The following is a 19,026-nucleotide window of genomic DNA, read 5'->3' as shown; positions in this document are numbered from 1 at the left end:
CCCCCTTGTCCCCCTTGTACTAGTTTCCTATGTAGTATAATCCAACATGATATACCAAAAACTTCCAATAGATCTTTCCTAGTTCCCTCTATGTGTGTCTCTTGAATGCAGACTATGTCTGCTAGCGATAATTTCAAACCTTCTGCCAAATTCCTCCTTTTAAGCCGATCATTGAAACAACACATATTTATTGTGACGATACCTAACTCACCCACTCGTGGAATTTAAAAAAGAATATCAGCATATATTCCAACACTGTCTCTTAAGATATTACTCATTGATTGAAACCAGCAATCATGTTGAATTTCTACACAATCCTACCATTTGAAGCAATCAGACCTCCGTTGGTGTGAGTGATGGTCACATGCCCCCCTCCTTCCCTGATTGCACACTTATAGAACCCAAATTCCCTCCCTTGAAGAAAGAAGAGAAAATGATCAGCATCCATACAACACCCTGGAAAACACCAACATTAAAAAATAACCATATGACTTCAATATAACGAGATACGGTGAAAAATTACAAGGGTCCAATAGGCTTAAACCGATCAATTCGCCCTTGCAGCTCAGTTAAATAAGCTAAGTCTTCTAAATACTCTTTAGCTTTTATTTCAGAAGTGAAGACACAGATCTTGTTTTTGAAAATAATCTTTTACCATACAGAATTAATTAAATACGCTTCAGCCCCTTTCTCCTGACAAGGCTTTATAAGTTGTCTGAGCCACCAATGCCTTTCAAGTCACGTGGCAGAAGTCTGGCCTGGCATGAAAAGAGAAACCTTCAAAGATCTGTTTGGAGTTGGGTGTGCTTTCTCAAAAACAGCTCTCTAGCTGCCGTAGCCAGTACACAATCTCCCTGCCATAGCCCAACCTCCTGACCGGGACCGCAAACTCTCTCTCATTGTTTTCATTTAGATCAGCGGGGAGGAGAGGAGCTTGCGCTCAACAGTTTACTCTGCCACCACCTTGCTTCTGTCACCACCAAAAAATTACCTCAACAGAGACTGTGAGTCCTAATGGTAAAGATAAGATAGAACATCAAGGTTTAAACTTACCAGTATGTCAATCAGTAGTAAAGAAACTGGAATCACTAGAGAAAACAGTTTCACATAATGGTGGATTAGAAAAGATTCTAAATCTATGTAAAAGTTGCAGAATAATTTTGTGATGAAATCTCAACATTGAAAAGGGATTAGTGAATGGTGAAATGGGGAATATAATAAATGTCATTACATATCCCAAAAGAGTAGAGTATATTTTGATTACATTTGATCTTATTAAAGAGGGCAAAAAAATGGCAGGTGCACTGCTAGAATTCTGTTGGTAAAAGATATCTGTGTGAGAAGACAACAGTTTGCTCTGTGTTTGCCTATGCTGTCACCAATCATAAATCTCAAGGATTACGTTTGGATGTAGCAATGCTAAATATAGGCCACACAGTCTTCCAAGAAGGCATGTCTTATGTTGCTTTAGCACTAGTTAGGACATTGTCAGGCCTGTATCTTCTTCACTTTGATGAGAGCAAAGGCAACGCTGACTCATCCATCATGTGGGATAGATTACAATCATTTGAGAGGACTGTATGCACCTCATCTGAATTTATATTCCATTGTTGAGAAACATGGAAGTTATAGGAAGCATGAAAGTGCTAAGGGTAAAGATATTTCAAAAGTTTCAAAACTAAGTGAAGTCTCTACAAGGACTTAAAAAACAAATGAAGTTGCGAACGTGATAGGTTTTACATTTTCAAATAGTTCAGGAGTTTCATGTTACTGTAATGTAGTAGTAAATGTTCTATTTCACCTACAACTGCTGGTTGAAAACATTGCACGAAACAAAGACAATTAAGTAAAATGTTCACAACTCTGCTCAGTTTGCTACATACTAAAATACATGTGTGTCCTCAACCGGATTTAAATTAAATATTTCTGATCTATGTAATGGTGGTTCATAGTTTTCTTTGAAGGTGCAGCAGAATGCACACAAAATTTTAATGGTGGTACTAAACATGCTAGAATGAGTGAATAGCAATTAATGACTTCTTTAGAACAAGCTATTCATAGTATACATAATGATTCAGAGAAATGTGTATACCTTACAGTACCAGATTGCAAGTTAGTAGCTTTTGAAAAACATTTTGATAAATCTGTGCAGAATAACTTCTGTCCAGACTGCAGATTAGAACCGATGTCTACATTAGTTGTGAGACACACTTCAAAATATTTTTTTCTTATGCTAAGGATGTGTAGAGCAGATGGCAGTAAAATAAACACTGATATCACCAACTTCAGACTGGCCAGATATCAAGTTACAGGAAAACATACACTGATGTTGACATTATTTTCTACCACGGACATTCAATAATCAAATCTGTTCACTACACTGTGTACCTTAAAAAGTTAAGTGGCTGAACCGAATATAATGACACATGTCTTACAGTAAAGCAAATGATACCCTGGAGACATTACGCACATATAAATATGCAAAAAAGTGTGAAAGTTTATGTTCTTTGTCGTTATGTTGTCTACCAAGGATAACGAACATCTAATGAATTACCTTTTTTTATAGTAATAAAGAAAGGTTCTATAAAATGATTTAATACTTACGAATGTACATCACACAAACATCTTAGTTTATTTTACTAATTGACTTATTTTAGAGCTTAACATTAAAATATTGACTGTCTGTCAGTGACGCCCATTAAGTACTCTTTAATATTGTACTCTGGCCTAATTTTAAGATTTTTTTTATGTTAATGATTTATTTTTCCCCATAGTTCAGTGATGGTCTGCATTACTGTGATTTATGCACAGTATACACACTGTTTGTAATCTAATTGAAAAGTATGTCATATATGAAACCAGGATATATTCAGTGTGAATGCAATTTCTGAGGTTATTTTCTTTTAAGTTTAGTAATTAACTTTAAAAATTATATTATAGCATTACCATATACAGAATATAAATAATACAGCATATTCACTTGTTACCTCAGGCGGAAGATCTAAATAGACATATGATTTCAGAGCAGAGTCACTCACCATACATCCTACAGCACAATATTGTTACTCTATTGAGAACTTTACCATAAATGTCACTTCCTGTATACTCTCTAGTGCAAATAGCCATCCTCCTGAGAAGACATGACTGACTATACCTGTATACTTTTGCACACTATAAAAAACACACATAGTAGCCTGGAGAAAAGTATTCTTCAAGTGGGTAGTCTCTCCCCACACCTAAATACACGGCACCTTATTGTCAGGATAGAAACCTTAGGTCAAGAAATCAGCTCTTTCCTTGCCCTCGACGCATCCGCACATCTAAGTACGGAAGAAAGGCTTTCACATATCTGGCCCCTCATCACTGGAATAAACTGCCCTTTGTCATTAGGGCTTGTACTGACTTTGCAGGCCTCCCAAAAAATTTCAAACCTGGCTGTTTTAAATGCAGCTTCTAACTTCTCTGATAGCACAGCGCCTAGATGCCCCTTCGGGGACGAGTCATGCGCTATACCAAATGCCCGCCAACATAACACCTATTACTGTTTGGTGAGTATTGAGCACACAGCGTTTTTTTTCTATCTACTACTAAGAAAACTCATTGTTCAAAAGGAAGACCAGTCAGATTGTCTCAGTTCTTCAGTATATTCTATCATACATTTCTGTTACCCTAAAGAGTACAGTCATACAATAGGCGAATGTGTTGGTATATACTACTATTTTGAGCTATCTCCCTAGTGACTCTCTCACTGAATAGGTTATTCTCCTCACACACTCCATTAAACAATTGTTTTCTGAGTATGATATATATATATAGAATATAGGGAGGCTCGCTGCTCCCTATATTCTAATATCTACAGCCATTACTCATGTAAGAAGTCCGAAGAGAAAGCTAAGTACGTTGTTATAGCCTTCTACATAAACCTGTAACGTTTTGGAGTTGTCTTAGGTTAGAGATCATTAGATGTACAGAGTATAATACAAACAGTTCTGAGACATAAACGAGATTTTAGTAGACAGGTAAGCTCCTCTGTACAATCTTTTAGTACACACACGAGTGCTTCCTCACACCCTGCTGTGCACAGTGAACACACTGGAAAGAGGTGTAAACAAACTGACCTGACTGTCCCCACGCTGTAGTACACAACCTTTTTAGCCTGGGAATAGGTATCAGCACAAAAGCAGTCCCTTTTCAGCCGGGGAGCTTGTTTTAGTTCAGAGGAGAGTTTTTTCACATTTTATTACACATTTTATTATGTACATTATTCACTAAAAACAAAACTCTAAATGGAGAGAAGTGTGCATCTCCATACTCTACTATACACACTGTGTACCCTGTGTAGAAGTCTCAATGGAATTTCAAGTCTGTTTTAGCACTTGAATATGAAACACAAATACTCTCAAGAGAAACTTAAATTATGATTGCAGTTTTTAACCATACCCTGCTATATTAATCTTACCATACAGTGGCAGTTGATGGCTCCACCCAAATAAACATATTCATAACTTAATAAAGAGAAGAGTCACCAGAGTTATCTGTCTTTCTCTATAATCTAATGTGGACACCTGTGTCAGGCCTCCTCTTAGACGGCCCCACACTGTTTGCGCCCTATATACAAAACCCTGCTGGGCACACAGAGAACGTTCAATTCCGTACTGCTCTTAGAGATCCTTGATTCATATGCGGAACTCCAAGATGGCCAGCGACTCGAGAGACGAGTCGGCGGTCTAGTTGTTTGTCCTCTCGCGGTTGCTTGCGTTCAGGTGAGGCGCGTGCTCCAATTTAACCGCGCCCTTCACCCGAGTTCGCGGAGGAAGCGGTTCGTTTCTGCTCTTCTGAGGAAGAAAAGCCTGAATCCTGTCAGAGTTCGAGTATTTCCAAGTTCGAGCAATTACCGCAAATTCGCTACCTTTGTAGAGCTCTATCCTTTCCTTCCCCCTTTACTCTAAATCATTAGAGCTCGTTTTTTTCTCGTGAACAGTTGAAGAAAAGACTTACCGTACTTTCCTGAGAAATTCCCGTGATAAAATGACCGCGCAGAATTCTGAGGAAGACAAGATGACAGATAAGTGAAAAGACTGAAGTTAGAATTGCATTAGAGGGAGAGAGAGTGTTTAATGAATTGAGGAGAAAAGGAGATGACAAGAACTACTTAAAAGAAGTGTAACTACAGATTTCAGAGTTAAAGATAACACTTACCTTGTATAGAAATTCTTGTACAGTGGACAGATAATTCCTAAGAAAGAAAAGATAGAACTTAACAGTTAACAAGAAGAAAAACAAAGACAACAAGGAATAAATATAGAGATGTTCAACAATAGTAAGAGACGGTAAGAGTTTAGGAATATTAGTGAGTTTAAAACTAATAGTCAGAACTAGTAAGAGTAATGTACATGTGTTTTACAGAAGCCAATCTCTGAAGACATTTGTTGACAGAAGAAGAAAAATAACTAAAACATAACGAAGAGAGGCTTTAGACTTTGGAACGTTAGGTAAGAAGAGATAAGGTGGTTAGAGGAAGCCAGGGAGAGTAGGAAGGGTATTTAATTCTTCCTTTCTCCTGGTGTATTAGGACCAAGCTTCGGTAATAAAACAGAGAAAAAGAAAAGACGGAGAGAACAGTTCCATAGCAGTCTCTTTGTGGTTTATTATTTTATCCAATTCCCCCCTTTCCCCCGGAGGTCCTTTGGGTCAGGTTTCTACTACTGGCTCCAGGTATCTTTGGGGTGGAGTCGGGAAAAAAGCTTCAGCCTGTTCCTGTGCAAGCCGTGGTAAGAGTTCACGCATAGTTCTGACAGAGTGAAGCGCCCACGTTATTAAATTGCACCTGAGCAGGATGGCAGAAGGTATAAATTTGCAGACGTTGGGAACAGTTCTGGAGGCCATTCAAAAGGAACTGATAGCGATTAAAGAGGAAAATCAGAATCTTAAAAAAGAAGTAGTAAACTCTAGAAAAGAAACAGCAGAATTGGCTCAAAGAATGGGCCAGACGTTTAGCGCAGGAAGGGAAAACTTAGGAACATCAACTGAAGGGTCCAACAGACTAACCACACAAGTTATTAATTCCCGGTCTCCTGTTATCCCTCTAGCCCCCCCAGAACGATTCAGTGGAGATCCCCAAAAGGCGCAAATATTCCTCACCCAATGTTCCCTCCACTTTATGTGTCGCCCTTCTATTTTCCCTGATGCGCAGTCAAGAGTGGCCTTTGCCTTGTCATATCTAAGTGGTGACGCGGCATCGTAGTCGATGCCCTTAGTTTCCAGAGATGACCCAACTCTACAAAATTATGAAGAGTTCAAGAAGGAGTTCCTCCGGATTTTTGACAGAAGAATATCGCCAGCAGTAGACAATGAGTTATTGGAATTACGTCAGGGCAATCGGGACCTAGCGGCTTATTTAGCTCAATTTAATAAGTTGGTAGTCAAAACCAATTGGCCAGAGAGCAAAAGGGCAGCGGTTTTCTATCGCGGACTACGGGATGAACTTAACGATGTATTAGCACAAATATCTAATAGACCTACTGAGATATCAGAGCTTTTGGATTTGGTCCTAGAGATAGATTTTCATCAAGGACAAAGAAAGGGTGAGAAAAGAAAGGAATTTAAATCAACAATACCCAGATTAGATCGAGCATGATCAGACTATATTCGAACAGTGGAAGGGCAATCTAATCCTGAGCCGATGCAAATAGGAACTATACGTGACCCCTTAACAATAGAAGAGAAAGAAAAAAGAAGAACTGAAAATTTATGTATGTATTGTGGTTCAAATGGACACTTTGTGAGAGGCTGTCCAAAGAAACCTAAAACTCAGTACAAAATGAAGGAAAACTCTCAGCACCACCGGTAGAAGTAGTTGGACCGGTGGATGCTAATCATGAATCAACTCCGCCTAAGGAACACCAGTTGGCCAATACGCTTCAGTCCTCCTCGTCACATTTGGTTCTGTCTATGGTGATTACGTTTCAGCAAATTACCCTGATGGATGTGTCTGTTATGGTGGATTCTGTGGCCACCGGAAACTTTTGTGACCTAAAGTTTGCAGCGAAAATAGGGTTAAAGGCTATGCAAAAACTTACTAGTGAACCAGTAAGAGCAGCTGACGGCACCAACTTGTCGTCTGGACCAATTGTAAGCCATACTGAGCCGTTGAAGATGATATCTAGTGATGAAGGCATGAAGAAATTATTCAATTCAATCTAATCGATGCACCCCAATTCCAGTTCATCATGGGGTACCATGGTTGACGGAGCACAACCCGACTATCGATTGGAGTTCCAGAACAATTGTTATGAATTTAGATTATTGCAAGGAGAATTGTTTTGAAAGAGAAGAAAAAATCTATGAGAATAACCCTGCTCACTCGTTGTGTTTAATGGGAGCGTCAGTATGTGTCATCAACTCTCAAGAAATTCCCCAGGAATATCGAGATTTCGAGGATGTGTTCAATGAAAAAGAAGCAGAACAATTACCTCCTCATTGAGTCTATGACTGTGCAATAGAGTTGGAACCTAGCTCCAACTTGCCCTGTAGTCGAGTGTATGCTCTTACGGAAAAAGAACATCAACACCTAAAAGAATACATTGATAAATATTTGGCGAACGGATTCATAAGACCATCTAAGTCCCTGGTATCTTCACCTCTGTTTTTCGTGCCAAAGAAAGAGGGTGATCTAAGAACTTGTATTGACTATCGCGCTATCAACAAGATTACTAGGAAAAAACGTTACCCGCTCCCCCTCATCTCTGTATTATTGGATCAAGTCAAAGATGCACAGAGATACACCAAACTGGATTTGAGGGGAGCCTATCATTTAATCAGGATGAAAGAAGGCGATGAATGGAAGACTGCCTTTAGGACAAGATTCGGATTGTTTGAGTATCAAGTGATGCCATATGGATTGTGCAATGCACCAGCAGCTTTTCAGCACTTTATAAATGACATCCTAAGGGAATACATCGATCAATGTGCAATCATCTACATTGACGATATCTTGATATACTCCAATGACACACGCAAACACCTAGAACAAGTGAGGGGAGTTTTGCAAAAACGCAGAGAAAACCGACTGTTTGTAAAATTGGAAAATGCACCTTTATTGTCACAAAGGTGGAGTTCTTGGGATTTTTTCTTTCCACCACTGGAATGAATATGGATGAAAGCAAGATGCAAGCAGTAGTAAATTGGAAATCTCCCACCAGCGTGAAAGAAGTACAGAGCTTTATTAGTTTTGCGAATTTTTATAGGAGATTTATTGGAGAATTCTCTCAGAAGATCTTGCCCCTTACTAAGCTGCTACGAAAAGGTGTTCAATTCAAATGGAGAGAAGAAGCTGAGAAAGCTTTTAATTCGTTAAAAGGAAGTTTTACTTCAGCCCCAGTACTTTTGCATGCCAATCCATCTGTACCGTTTTATGTGGAAACGGATGCCTCTGACCAGGCAATTGGTGGTGTTTTGTCCCAAAGACATAAGGAAACTGGTCAACTACACCCAGTAGCTTACAGGTCGAGAAAACTAACCCCTGCAGAACAGAACTACACAATTACGGAAAAGGAATTGCTGGCAATTAAGGATGCTTTCAAGGAGTGGCGTCATTATCTTATGGGAGCCAGGCATCAAGTGACGGTTTTCACTGACCATTGTAATCTAAAATTTCTGAAATCTGCTAAGACCTTGACACCAAGACAGCTCAGGTGGTCACTGTATTTCGCTGAATATGATTTTGCGATTACCTACCGACCAGGAACTCAGAATGGACAGGCGGATGCATTGTCCAGAATTGGAGTCGAAGACAAGAAACCTATGGAAGAGAGTCTAACAATTATACCCAGTTCAAAAATAGTGTGTGCCACCACGCATGATACCTTTTGTGAACAGATTACTCGAGTCATGAGTTCGGAAGACATGCAAGAATGGGTCCAGGAAGAAGAAGGCAGAGAAATCCAGCAGCAACTGCCCTATCACAAAGGGGCCTTGTATGTACCAACAAATGAATTACAGGATCATGTGAAACATGAATGTCACGATAACATCTTGGCCGGTCATAAGGGAGAGGCAAAGACAGAGGAACTAGTGAAGAGACATTATTGGTGGCTGCGTATGACCACAGATATTGAGAACTATGTTAAGACCTGTGAAATCTGCGCTCAGGGAAAATCAGAACGGCAGGCTAAAAAGGGACTGTTACTACCCTTTCCCACCCCTCCGGGTCCTTGGCATACAGTCACGATGGATCTAATTATCGATTTACCCTCTAGTCAAGGTTTCAATACTATTTGGGTGGTGGTGGATGCATTTACTAAGATGGCACATTTCCTAGCATTAAAAGGGGTACCATCTTCAAAACAGTTAGCTGGTCTTTTCAGTACTCATGCAGTCAAAATTCATGGAATACCTAAGGTCATTATCTCAGATCGGGGTTCTCAGTTTATGTCCCATTTCTGGAAGGCCTTTTTGAGAGGATTGGGAATTGAAACCAGATAATCCACTAGTTATCACCCCAAAACTGACGGACAGACAGAGAGAGTGAACCAAGAGTTAGAGCAATATTTGAGGTTATTCCTGTTGAAGCAGGGTGGAGACTGGTCAGACTATTTGTGGGCTGCAGAATTCGCACACAATAATGCTAAGAATGTCTCGACAGGGTATTCCCCGTTTTATTTAAATTATGGCAGACATCCCAATTCTACAGTAAAAGATGTTGAACTTTCTGTTCCAGCAGCTAAAGATTTAGTTACTCATTTAAAACAGATTCAACAAAATGTTTTTCAGAACTTAGAACAGGCAAAAAAGAAGTATAAAACCTATGCAGATAAGAAAAGGAGAGAAGGCCCTGGGTTGAAAGAAGGAGATGAGGTGTGGTTAAGTACGAAGAATCTGAGGTTGAAAGGAAACAGAAAATTCCTACCTAGATTTATAGGGCCCTATCCAATTGAGAAACAGGTAAATTCAGTAACCTATCGCCTAAAATTGCCTACTAAAATGAAAATTCATCCAGTGTTTCACATTTCCTTATTAAAAAAGACATCACTATGGTTGCGAAAAGATTTGCCACCAAAATCCATTCAATTAGAGTCCGGAGAAGAATTTGAAGTAAAAGAGATTTTAGACTCTAGAAGACCAAATGGAAAGTTGTATTATTTGGTGGACTGGAAGGGCTATGGTCCAGAGTAACAATCATGGGAGGTTGCTTCGGATGTTCATGCTCCTCGGCTAGTGAAATCTTTTCACAAGAGATTCCCAACTAAGCCAGGCGAGGAAGGACCTCCTTTGTTGGGGGGTACTGTCAGCCCTCCTCTTAGACGGCCCCACACTGTTTGCACCCTATATACAAAACCCTGCTGGGCACACAGAGAACGTTCAATTCCGTACTGCTCTTGGAGATCCTTGATTCATATGCGGAACTCCAAGATGGCCGCAGAACTCGGGAGACCAGCCGGCGGTCTAGTTGTTTGTCCTCTCGCGGTTGCCTGCGTTCAGGTGAGGCACGCGCTCCAATTGAACCGTGCACTTCACCTGAGTTCACGGAGGAAGTGGTTAGTTTCTGCGCTTCTGAGGCAGAAAAGCCTGAATCCTGTCAGAGTTTGAGTATTTCCAAGTTCGAGCAATTACCGCAAGTTCGCTACCTTTGTAGATCTCTATCCTTTCCTTCCCCCTTTACCCTAAATCCCTAGAGCTCGTTATTTTCCCATGAACAGTTGAAGAAAAGACTTACCGTACTTCCCTGAGGAATTCCCGTGATAAAAGGACCGCGCAGAATTCTGAGGAAGACAAGATGACAGATAAGTGAAAAGACTGAAGTTAGAATTGCATTAGAGGGAGAGAGAGCGTTTAATGATTTGAGGAGAAAAAGAGATGACAAGAACTACTTAAAAGAAGTGTAACTACAGATTTAAGAGTTAAAGATAACACTAACCTTGTATAGAAATTCTTGTATAGTTGACAGATAATTCCTAAGAAAGAAAAGATAGAAGTTAACAGTTAACAAGAAAGAAAACAAAGACAACAAGGAAGAAATATAGAGAAGTTCAACACTAGTAAGAGCTGGTAAGAGTTTAGGAATATTAGTGCGTTTAAAACTAATAGTCAGAACTAGTAAGAGTAATGTACATGTGTTTTACAGAAGCCAATCTCTGAAGACAATTGCAGTCAATCAATCAATCAATCTTATCATTTGTAAAGCGCACTACTCACCCGTGAGGGTCTCAAGGCGCTGGGGTGGGGAATGCTGCTACTGCTCGAAAAGCCAGGTCTTAAGGAGTTTTCTGAAGGTCAGCAGGTCTTGGGTCTGCCGTAGCTGGATGGGGAGGGTGTTCCAGGTCTTGGCGGCGAGGTGGGAGAACGATCTGCCACCTGAGGTCGCTCTTCGGAAGCGGGGGACTGTAGCGAGGGTGAGGTCGGCGGAGCGGAGCTGGCGGGTGGGGGTGTAGAAGCTGAGTCGTCTGTTGAGGTACGTTGGTCCGGTGTTGTGGAGTGCCTTGTGTGCGTGGGTGAGAAGCTTGAAGGTTATCCTCTTGTTGACCGGGAGCCAGTGCACATCTCTCAGGTAGGGTGTGATGTGGCTGCGGCGAGGGATGTCGAGGATCAGGTGTTCAGAGGCGTTCTGGATGCGTTGGAGCCGTGTCAGGAGTTTGGGCGAGGCTCCTGCGTAGAGGGCGTTTCCATAGTTCAACCTGCTGCTGACAAGGGCCTGGGTGACTGTTCTTCTCGTTTCAATGGGGATCCACTTGTAGATCCTACGGAGCATACGGAGGGTGTTGAAGCAGGAGGAGGGGATGGCGTTGACCTGTTTAGTCATGGAGAGGGTGGAGTCGAGGATGACCTCTAGGTTGCGTGCGTGGTCGGTGGGTGTTGGAGCGGTTCCCAGTGCGGTCAGCCACCAGGAGTCGTCCCAGGCTGAAGGGTTGGATCCGAGGATGAGGACCTCCGTCTTGTCCGAGTTCAGCTTCAGTCGGCTGTTCCTCATCCATTCAGCAACGGCCTTCATTCCTTCGTGAAGGTTGGTTTTGGCGGTGTGGGGGTCCTTGGTGAGGCAGAGTATCAGCTGGGTGTCATCGGCGTAGGAGAGGATGTTGAGGTCTTGCCGATGGGCGACGTGGGCGAGCAGTGCCATGTAGATGTTAAACAGAGTTGGGCTGAGGGATGAGCCCTGGGGTATGCCGCAGATGATCTTGGTGGCTTCGGAGCGGAAGGGGGGAAGGTGGACGCTCTGTGTTCTGCCGGAGAGGAAAGAGGTGGTCCAGTCCAGGGCCTTCTCTTGGATCCCAGCGTTGTGGAGGCGTGTTCGTAGTGTGTGGTGACAGACCGTGTCGAAGGCGGCTGACAGGTCCAGGAGGACGAGGGCTGCCGTTTCTCCGTTGTCCAGCAGGGACTTGATGTCATCGGTGGCGCCGATGAGGGCAGTCTCGGTGCTGTGGTTGCTGCGGAACCTGGTCTTGGAAGGGTCCAGGATGTTGTTCTCCTCGAGGTAGCGGGTCAGTTGTTCGTTGACGGTCTTCTCGATGACCTTTGCCGGGAATGGGCCAGAAGTTCTTGAGGTCCTTGGGGTTCGCCTTGGGTTTCTTGAGTAAGGCGTTGATCTCGGCGTGCTGCCAGGTCTCCGGGAAGGTTGCTGTCTCGAAGGAGGTGTTGATGACTTTCCGGAGATGGGGTGCGATGGATGTGCTGGCTTTGTTGAAGATGTGGTGTGGGCATGGATCTGACGGAGATCCGGAGTGGATGGTGTTCATGATCTTGATGGTGTCATCGTCGTTGATGTTAGTCTAGTAGAGCAGGCGGTTGGTGCGGATGGTGGTCGTGGGGGTGGAGGTCTCAATGGTTGTCGGGGCGGTCGTGGCGTTGAAACTGACGTGGATGTCTGTGATCTTGCGGTGGAAGAAGGTGGACAGTGAGTCGCACAGGTCTTGCGAGGGTGGGACGTCGTTGGCGTTGGAGCTGGGGTTGGAGAGTTCCTTCACGATGTTGAAGAGCTCTTTGCTGTTGTGCGCGTTGTTGTCTAGGCATACTTTGAAGGAGGCCCTTTTGGCGGATCTGATGGGGTGATGGTGTCGGCGGGTGGCATTCTTGTGGGCGGCGTGGATGTCCGATGTTCGTTCACGGAGCCAGATCTTCTCCAGCTTTCGACAGGTTTGCTTGGAGGCCCGGAGGTCTTCAGTGAACCAGCTGGCTTTCTTGTTGGTATGATTGTTGGAGGGTTTCTTGATCAGGGCGAGGGTGTTGGCGCAGTCGTTGATCCACTGTCTGAGGTTGAGGGCGGTGGTGTTGGTGTCGGTATGGGCGGCGGGTGGGTTCTGGGCGAGGGAGGTGGTTAGCTGGTCTTCGGTGACTTTGCTCCAGCAGCGGTGAGGCATCTGTTGGGTGCGGTGGTGCGCGGTGGGTTTCTTGAAGGTAAAGTGGATGCAGCGGTGGTCAGTCCAGTGGAGTTCGGTGGTATGGTTGAAGGAGACGTGGGGGCTTGCGGAGAAGATCGGGTCAAGCGTGTGACCGGCAGAGTGGGTGGGTGTTGTGACGAGTTGTCTGAGTCCGAGGTTGGCTAGGTTATCGATCAGGGTGGTGGAGTTGGTGTCATCATTGTTCTCGAGGTGGAAGTTCAGGTCCCCGAGGAGGATGTAGTCCGTGGAGGCGAGGGCGTTTGTGCTGACGAAGTCGGCGATGGAGTCGCTGAACTGTGGTCGGGGTCGGGGCGGTCTGTAGATGAGGGTTCCTCTGAGGGTGGTGTTGGGGTCGGTGTGGATCTGTAAGTGCAGGTGTTCGGCGGTGCTGAGGGTGTCGTCGGTGTTGGTCGAGACTCTGAGAGTGTTCCTGTGGACGATGGCGATTCCTCCTCCCGCTCTGTTGGTGCAGTCCTTGCGGGTGATCTTGTAGCCTTCCGGGACGGCTATGGCTATGTCGGGTGCCGAGGCGGGGCAGAAGAAGAAAACTAACTAAAACATAACGAAGAGAGGCTTTAGACTTTGGAACGTTAGGTAAGAAGAGATAAGGTGGTTAGAGGAAGCCAGGGAGAGTAGGAAGGGTATTTAATTTTTTCTTTCTCTTGGTGTATTAGGACCAAGCTTCGGTCATAAAACAGAGAAAAAGAAAAGACGGAGAGAACAGTTCCAGAGCAGTCTCTTCTTGGTTTATTATTTTATCCAATTCCCCCTTCCCCCCCGGAGGTCCTTTGGGGTCAAGTTTCTATTACTGCTCCAGGTATCTTTGGGGTGGAGTCGGGAAAAAAGCTTCAGCCTGTTCCTGTGCAAGCCGTGGTAAGAGCTCACTCATAGTTCTGACAACCTGTCATACAAGACAAAGGTCTTACTTTGAGTGTTTTAGTGTTTCACTACAGTCTAGTATGTAGTTCAGTTATATATCAAAGACGTATTGGTGGAATGGTCAATCCCTTCCTTCATCCAACTATTCATAAATTTCACCCTGTGCAGGGATCTCAATAGGGAGGTAATCTCTCCCTATACTCTTCTACTATCTACATTGCAGTGAAATTGTAACCGAAAACGTCTATTCAAATAATTTAAGAAAAGATTATTCTATATTTAGAGCAAGATAATACTAAATAATCTAATGTGCAATCTTATTACAATGTTTTGGAACTTGTAAAAATACAAAATAATCATGTTGATTAAGTCCTCAAGCTCCTGTGAGAGTCTCGCAGAAGGGAATTTTTTTTTAAAGGAAAGCTTCTGATATATATGCAGTAGATAATGACATATATATATATATATATATATATATATATATATATATATATATATATATATATATATATATATATATATATATATATATATATTTCTCCCCACCACCAGCGTGACCAAGCCGTAATGGCGAAACGCGTCGCAGTACTTTCCTCATCTGCTGAATAAATTTTTGTACACTGCAGCTCTGGGTGTCCCGTTTTCATCAAAAATCTTTGATGTGTGGTGGAGTGAATATATATATATATATATATATATATGTATTAGATTACATTATAGGGTAGCTCTGAAAGGGGGGCGTGGTTAACCAGCCATGATGGCTGACGCATTCCTAGGAGCTCCGCATCGTGGCCCGCGAATCCTCCAATTCTCTGTACTGGTAGAAGACATCGAAACGTCTTGCTAGCACGGATGAGAGCCCAGAGCTAGCAGGGACCGGCAGCGACACTTTAAAGCAGCGGGGCGCCTCGCTAATCGCGAAACAAGTGCCTGGCCCATGGTGCCACAGCGAGGCATGGCCGAGATAGAACCGGTGCCCGGAGGAAACTTACTGCGGCCAAACCTCGCGGCCAAGACCGCGTTGCTCTGGTCCAGGCGAGGGCTGCGCTGCCCCCAAGCGGCCTGGGTCTCTGGGACCCCATCACTGCCGGAGATTCGCCACGTCAATCCAGAGTGGCAAGACGCCTGATTGTTCGGAAGCCGGCCACCGCTCCGGAGCATTGAGGAGGCTGAGAATGAGACTGTGCTTCTCTCCCATCCGCTGAGCCGCGGAGCTGCAGCAGCTCACTGGGACCAGCTTGAACCTGTCTGGTTGGTCCGGGGTGTCTCGAGGTGGCACTGGGGCCTGTGGAGGTGCTGGCCTGACCTACGGAGTGGCCATGGCCTGCGAGCGCACTTATGAGCCTGACACCCACATCTGAACGCCGGTGAAAGAATGGCGGCCCAGCTAACAGTGGTGACAACCCCCCCCCAAGACTGAAACTACGCTAAGAGCAGAGATGATTCACTGGGACCTGGACGAGCTGGCCTGGTGGGCCCAGGTGAGTCACAAAGTGGTTCTAGGGCCTGTGGGGGTGCAGACCTAAACCAAGAAGCTGCCCTGGCCCGCGCCAGAGCACTGAAGCAGATGCGAAATGCAATCGATCCTAATCTGGACGCCTGATGTGACCACCCTCCCCCCCCCGAGATTTACATTTACTAGGATACAGCCCCAACTGAGGCAAGACTTGGAATCAGGGAGTGTGTAGCGGACTCAGCCAGACCGGAGCGGACTACGGTCTTTGGGAGGCAGCAAGTGAAGCCACGACAGCCCAGGCCTCGGGAAGCAGACATCAATATAAATCTACAGGCCTAATCAGCGCACGGTGAGTGGGGAGCCCCCCCTCCTCCCCAGGCCCCATAAGAAGAAGCCAACTGAACGCTCACTGAGTGTAAGCACGCAATATGCCATGGGGAGGAACAGGATGGGCGGGGAGTCACACACACTCAAGCAGCCCTAGATCTTACGCAGCCAGTTCAGTCCCGATTGTCCACGATGGAGTCTAAAATAGATTCAGTGCTCCAAGCGGTGGCGGGCATCGGAGCGACCCTAGCACAGACCAGAGCATCACTAGAAAGCCGCTTAGACAAGGTCACTTAGGACTTTACTCTCCTACATGCGGACCACAAGAAACTGGATGTGAGGGTTGGAGAGCTGGCAGCGGAAACTGCAGAGATTTCCCCGGTCACCAAGGCGCTATCTGTTGATGTACAGGAACTCACTGCACAAATGCAGTCACTTGAACACAGGGTGGACAATGCCGAGGGCTGCTCCCGCCAGAAAATGTTCATGTTGTGGGGCTGCCGGAAGGTACGAAGGGCAGGGATGCAGCCTTGTACATTGAATCCTGGATGAAGTCAATGCTGCGTATGCAGTAGAAAGAGCGCACAGGGTACCATCAGGCCGACCGCCACCTGATGCAAGACCTCACCCATTCCTGTTCCATCTGCTAAACTTGAAAGGCAGGGACACGATACTCCATGAAACCAGAAGAATGGAGTCAATTGCAGTCAACAACTCTCAGGTCCTTTTCTTCCTGGACTGCGACGCAGGCGTACAGACACAGCGCAGCACTTTCCCCCCGGTCAAGATGAGAGAAATGTGTTATTCACCTTTTTACATCAATGTTATGCTGTAAGCAATTTCAAGTTTTTCTTTTTAATGGAATTATACGGTGATATATGACCACTCAGGCTAATTATTGTTGTGGGAAAAAAAAGAAACAACCTGCATTATTATGTAACTATTGAACTGATGCGTATCATAAAATGGAAAACCAATAAACAAATTTAAACAAAAAAATATGGTAGCTCTGAAAGGAGCCTTTTTTTAAAGAAAAAATGTTTTCACTTCATTGGGAATTTTTAACTTTTTGGGGGGGATTTTTAGATTGTAAAGGAACAAGATGTTTCTTCAAAAAATGGGAAAATACAAGCACTTTGTTTTTCTGAAAAGCCGATAACAAGAACCTGAAGGGAAATAATATTAAAGAAAACTAATGCCTGGGGGGTTGTCATTTATGTTCCTGTGCAAGTTTCTTCTGTGCAGCTCTACTAACTTTGGAAATAAAAATAACTTGCTTTCAAAGGCAGCAAAAGAGAGCCTTGTTTAAATAGGCTGGATTGATATCAGCCTGACAAGACAGTACTCTATCCCCAGATGCAAAAGATGTAGTAGCTGGGGTGCTTTCCATTTCAGTAGAGTGAGCCATCTCAACAATGGCAAGTTTGTGTGGACGCATAGATTTTAAATGTCGCCACATGACAATGATGTCCATGCTGTACTACTCCTTTGTCCCTCTGCTAAATTCTTTTTGCAAAGCTTGCAAGTAACACATTTGGCAGATAGCTTTTTTCCTCCTAGACTCATGTAAGAAAAAACTACCAAAAAAGGGATTCTTTTGCAGGTTGAGCAGCTTGTGGTTGTGAAACTGCTGATGCCTGCTCATTAGAGTTTCAAGAAGACAATTTTGGATTTTTTCTAAAGATTTCCAAGGTGCAAAGATGATGATTTGGGGTAGGACTGCCAACACCAAAAGCCAAAACACAAATGATGCAAAAAGGGTGGTTTCTTTCTTTTGCAAGTAATGACATTGATGTTATCGAATGATAATCTTTTTGATGGGTATGTCTTTACTCTTGCGGACCTCTCACAAGTAGTTTGCGAGTGCTTGCAGGATTGCAAAGAAATTATGGTAGGTTTATAATGTAGCCATGTATACTTATTCATCGTCTTTTTCAGATAACCTGTAGGAGCAGATATCCTTCACAATTGCCATAAGATAGTATAATCAGATCAATTTCCATGAGTGGTCCACGAGAGCGTAACAGGAAGTTTGGCCACGTCAAACAGCACGCAGGACATTGTGTGCCTGACTCTTCCCATAGTTATATGTTATAATAAAATACAAATAATTATAATCTAGACACTTAAATGACACTCTTATTCAACATTTGTATTGAACACATACAACACATGAATGATGTGTATAGAGGGGCAATAAACAAAAGATATGACTGAATGATCTCAAGAGCATCTCGTGAGAACGCACGTGAAACTCCCACAAGAGGAGAGACACATCCATAAAAAGAGATTTGATTAATTTACAGTGATGCTATGCATTACTAAAGGAAGTGACCGACCTACCATATCAATTGGGATTTGGGATTTGATGTGCAAATATCTATTGAGCCCAGGTAGCATCTTCTCTACAATGAGTGAACAACAAAGAGAAGATAAGGTGTTTTCATCAGACATTGAGGAAGAGTCACAAGTTCCACTACCCCAACCTGCTAAGCCACCAAAAGAACATATTGCGTGGCAATTTTTTGAAATAGCACCCGGTGGAAAGAAAGTCCCAGCAAAGCACATGAAGGACAAACTGTAACATGAAAAATTCAGCAGAGGGGCCAAAAAACATTACAGTACAGGGACAAAAGTGATGTTGCGCCACTGAAGGGCTATACATCCCCAACATTTAGCGAGTACAGAGAATGCAGAGAAGTGCACAGCTAGAATCTTCCTCAGGTTGCTCCAAATATGTTGATCCTTGCAAACCAGCACATCTGGGGTTGATGCAAGACAGGGCATAAAAAGCCTGGCCTGTTTAAATAAGGCCATATTCTGCTGTATTTGCAAAACAATCATTGTTTCTTCACAAGAAAATGCAGCAGCCTGTGACAAGTTGACACAGGACCATAAATGCCCTTTTAGGCATTCGTTTTTATGTTATACTTCATTCTCTCAGTTGACCATTCCTAATTTTTGTGGAACCTCCTTACCTCTGTTTTACACTTT

The sequence above is a fragment of the Lissotriton helveticus genome, chromosome 10 (genome assembly GCF_964261635.1).
Source record: "Lissotriton helveticus chromosome 10, aLisHel1.1, whole genome shotgun sequence".
Lineage (NCBI taxonomy): Eukaryota > Metazoa > Chordata > Amphibia > Caudata > Salamandridae > Lissotriton > Lissotriton helveticus.
The sequence above is the reverse complement of the archived record's forward strand: the minus strand, read 5'-3'. Positions refer to the sequence as shown.